The 5,050-nt window shown below is 33.9% G+C and overlaps 1 long non-coding RNA gene across 2 annotated transcripts in view; it reads right to left on the reverse strand.

Annotated features, from left to right (window-relative positions):
- The window catches only part of LOC117801584, a 48,583-nt gene extending 43,797 nt beyond the window's left edge, over positions 1 to 4,786 (reverse strand). For both annotated transcript variants that reach the window (XR_004624294.1, XR_004624295.1), the window contains exons 1-2: positions 4,514 to 4,786; positions 3,009 to 3,130 (exon numbers count right to left, since the gene is read on the reverse strand). This is a non-coding gene — a long non-coding RNA (uncharacterized LOC117801584). The remainder of the gene's footprint in view (positions 1 to 3,008; positions 3,131 to 4,513) is intronic.
- Between the last annotated feature and the right edge of the window lie 264 nt (positions 4,787 to 5,050).

A 5,050-nucleotide genomic window follows, 5' to 3' on the forward strand; every position in this document is an offset into this window, starting at 1 on the left:
CACAGCAGAAACAGAATCGGGTAATAATAATGACAACAATCAAAAGATACTGCGTGCATACTAGGTGCCAAACGATCTTTTATTCCCCATATATTAATTCATTTAGCATAAAAAGGATAAGAGTCACTTGTAGTCTAAGAGCAGGAAGCAGTGCGGGATCAAAACTGGTTATCTCCTCAAACTTTCAGACCATTTTTAACCTCAATAAATCACAGGCCTTTGTCTCAATGTACTTCAATATCTTCATATTACCTGTGCCAAAATCATCATTTTGGCAGACAATTTTCATTACTGAGAGGGAGGGAGGGAGGGAGGGAGGGGAACTCCATTCAACAGCCAGTTCATTTATTATCAGGAGCATATTTTGCAGCCAATTCATGCTGTCCGGCCCTATGGGAAGTTTCCTTTCCAAGCCCCGACCTATTCTTATCAGAAAGGAGTTGTCTTTATGAATAGTTATTTCTCCAGTCCAAGCCTAAACCAGGGTAACATGGACCCTCTACTAGGTTATAATTTATATCAGCCTCATTAATATTAAAAATAAAATATTAACTTTCTGCATTATGCCTGATATCTAAACTGCCTTGTGTTGTGAGCAAGAGTGTAGAATTCCTGTACTTGGGGTTCTGTCAGTGGCCCTGCACTCAAGCTCACTGCTAATAAAGGACCATATCAGACAAATTAATAAGAAAATGGCACAAGGGGCTCCTGCATGGCTCAGTCAGTTAAGCATCTGCCTTCAGCTCAGGTCCTGATCCCAGGGTCCTAGGATTGAGCCCCATATCGGGGATCCCTGCTCAGTGGGGAGCCTGCTTCCCTCCCTCTCCTTCCGCTATTCCCCCTGCTTGTGCTCTCTGGCTCTATCTCTCTTTTTCTCTCTCTGTCAAATAAATAAATAAAATCTTAAAAAAAAAAAAGAAAGAAAAGAAAATGGCACAAGATTTGAGCAGACACTCAACAAAGATAACATCCAAATGGCTTAAAAGCATAGGAAAAAATATTCAATGTCATTGGTCATAAGGGAAATAGAAACCAAAATCACCTTAAAGTGCTACCTGACACTGACCAAAAGGGCTAAAATGAAAGACTGTCAATACCAAGTATCAGCAAGGATGGGAGGCAAATGGAACTCTCAGACACTGAAGAGTGTAAAATGAAAAACTGCTTGTCGGTATTTATTAGAACTGAGTGCATATATACACTATAATGAAGCAGTTCTACTCTTACATATATACCCAACCAAAATGTATCCATATATCACAAACAGACATCTACAGCACTCTTTATCATGGCAACACTATTCATAATTGCCAAGAACTAGAAATGACCCCATGTATCCATCCACAGAAGAATGTACATATAAACTGTGTTATAGTCATACAATGAAAAACTACACAGTAATGGAAATTGGTGATCTACGATAATACTCAAATAACATCACTAACACTTACAAACATAACATTGAGAGAAAGAAGTTAGACACAGAAGACTACCTGCTGCCTCATTCTTTCATATAAAAGAGTAAGCACACAAGCAAAACTAATATATACGGTTAGAATTCACAAGAGTGATTGTTTGGGGAAAGAAGATTGTGATGGCAAGGGGGCACGATAGGGACTTGGGGGCTACTGGTTAATATTCTATTTTTTGATGATCTGGAAGCTGGTAACATGGGTGTGTTTACTTTGTGAAAATTCATTGAGCTTATACTTACGATCTGCATGTGTGCCTTTTTCTGGATATAGGTTACATTCCATTAAAACTTTCCCAAACAAAAAGGAGGTGGGAAGACATGTATGGATATTACATATCAATATGATGAATATTTCTCTGTCTTCAACAAAATTGCTGCTAATATCAATGTCTCTAAATAATTCCATGTAGTAAATTACTCTTAGAATATGTCCTAAGAAAAATATTTGTCTCTCTTGAGTACCTATTTATGCTTCATTTATTAAGAAGGTCGGAGCTGACCTGAACACTTGGATGCAGTAATTATTTTTAATGAAAAGTTTTTAGCATTTTAAAATCTCCAATTCAGTATTTATCTTATGTTCTTTAAACCATTTTGAATAATTCCATGATATTTATGTTTATTCAAGCAACTAGCATCCTCAAAACTTTCTGGAATTTATAAAAATGCATACTGGAGAGCAGTGAGGACAAATCAGTGATCAAATATAGCCTCTGAAACTATATGCTAAATTTAGAGGTAGATATTTATTTAATTTATACTATACTCTTTATAAATGTTTCTATAATATAACTAATCACTTTTAAGCAAAAATCTACCAATCATCCATCCATCCATCCAAACAATTTCAATGTATGAAACACAGATATTAAATCCAAGGAGACTATACCAACCATCTGGTAATTACACTGGGCTGTCTCAGACTAAGCCTCTCTCTTATTTGATAGAGAGGAGAGGAAGTTTACACCATCTTCATCATGAAAGGTTAACATTATAAAACCTACAAAGACATCCTCCAGACAAGAGGAAACTTACTATAACAAATGAATTTGAGTGTGCAGCCAAAAACTCTCATATGAAAAATAAAACCAAATGTAACAATACAAGTGGTGGCAAACCAATAAAGATGTTATTTGATGAGTTTACTATAAACTCCAAATAAAGGAAAATCAGAAAGAACTGATGTGGGACAGAGATAAGTATAAACTGAATAGAGCTTGTTTTCCTGTTGGGGGCATTTCGTTTTGAAGATTACATCAGCTAAAAGGTTTTCCTGAATCAGAAGTGAATATTGTAAAACTAGGTAAAACTAATACTGTAGAGTGTCATGTCCAACATCAAAAGAGTTTGAGAAACCTCTTCAAGGCTCCTCAGGGATCAATTTCAAAAAAAAAAAAAAAAAACAACCACCAGCCCACTATTCAAGGGTCTCCCCCATCCGTAGCAGTTTTATTGGTAATCAAATAAGCAGACAAATAATATAAAAATGGGTAGGTACCCTCTGTCTTAAAAAGGAGTAAATACAATAGCATACCTCTTCTTCACAGTCTGAGCAGATGATCTTTGAAATAAACTTGCTAAAGATGGTCAAGTTAACATCTGCAGCACTTCAGGAAGAGATTAGATAAAGTCTGGTAGGAATGATGGTGACTCATCCTGAAAAATACAGAGACAGGCAGTAAGAGGTGATTTTGTATATAGGAAATACACCCGAAGACAAATAGTGAAAGAAAAGCAAAACGTTGCAAGACTGAGCAATTCATTTTAAAAAGAGAATTAAGTTTAATTCTTTTAATTAAAATAAAAAAAATGTTTAAGTAAAATGTAAGGTTAAATGAAATAACTTGTGAAACATATGCCTAAGAAGTAGGAAAATACTATTTGGAAAACTGTGATAACTTAAAAATGCACACTGTAAACCCTAGAGTAACCACTAACTTAATAAAACAAAGAGGTATAGCTAAATAAGGCAAGAGAGGAGACAAAATGGAACACTGAAAGTACACTTAACCCATAAAAAGGTAATAAAGGAGAAAAAGAGAGACAAAAGAACAGAGGGCATACAGAACACGAGAAAAAATAAGAAAACAGTATATTTAAACCCAACAATATAAAAATTAGATTAAAAGAAAATGGTCTGAATATTTGCATTTAGTAGTTAATAATAACTGCCTATTCAGAGACAACATGATCATATACATCAAAACTTACAAGGAATTCACAAAAGAGCTGTTGGCACTAATAAGCAATGTGGTCAATACATGGTCAATCTAGGAAAATACAAGTGTATTTTCATGTATCAACAAAGAAAGATGAAGAAATAAAATTTGAATATATACACATTCAATATATGTTCTTTTTTACATATATGAGATCATGTATTCTTATATATTATGCACATTTATAAATAAATTATAATAGCACCTAAAAACCTGAAATACTCACAGATAAATTTAAGAAAAGATGTACAAGACCTGCACATTGAAAGCTACAAAGCATTGCTGAGAGAACTTAAGACCTAAATAAACGGAGAGATATACCATGCTTATGAACTAAGATACTGAAGACTGTTAAGATACACATTTATAAACTGATCTGTAGATAGCACAAGCTCCTTCAAAATTCCACAAAGGTTTGGGTTTTGGGGGGTTTTGTCTGTTTGTTTTGGTTATTAGTTTTAGTTGGGTTTTTTTAATCGTAATTTAAAGTTCATTCTATAATTTATATAGAAATAAAACGTACCTACCTTAACCAAAGCATTTTTGAAAAAAAAAAAACGAAGTGGAGGGTTTACATTACCTGATTTCAAGACTTACTGAAAAGCTACTGTAATCAGAGCAACACGATATTGGCATAAGGACAGACATACAGATCATTAAACAGAATCAAGAGTTCAGAAACAGACTTACAAACACGTGACTGATAAGACTTCCAAAAAAGATGCTAAAATAATTCAGTGGAGGAAAGGTAATCTTATCAACAACTAATACTGAAACAACTGAATATCCATATTGAAAAGAAAAGAACAGTGACTCTTACCTCATACCATACACAAAAATTATGTTAAAAAATGGATCATAGTCCTAGGCATAAAAGTCCAAACTATAAAACTTCTAAAATAAAATATAAGTGAAAATATCCTTGAATCTTAATCGAAGATTTCGTAAATGAAACAAAACACAATACACACACATTATCAATCATAAAGAAAAAAAGCAGTAAACTGGACTTTATCAAATTGAATACTAAGACTCCTTTCTTCAAATTATGCCATTAAGAAAATGAAAAGACAAGCCATGGACTGGGGGAAAATATTTCCAGCATTTCTGACAAAGAACACATACCCAGGAAACAAAAAGCTCTTAAAGCTCAATAATAGTGGGGGAATGGGATAGACCGGTGATGAGTAGTAAGGAGGGCATGTATTGCATGGTGCACTGGGTGTTATACGCAACTAATGAATCATCGAACTTTACATCAAACCAGGGATGTACTGTATGGTGACTAACATAATATAATAAAAAAATATTATTATAAAAAATAAATAAATAAACCTCAATAATAGACAAGCAGTGT

This window comes from Ailuropoda melanoleuca, chromosome 3 (genome assembly GCF_002007445.2).
Source record: "Ailuropoda melanoleuca isolate Jingjing chromosome 3, ASM200744v2, whole genome shotgun sequence".
NCBI lineage: Eukaryota > Metazoa > Chordata > Mammalia > Carnivora > Ursidae > Ailuropoda > Ailuropoda melanoleuca.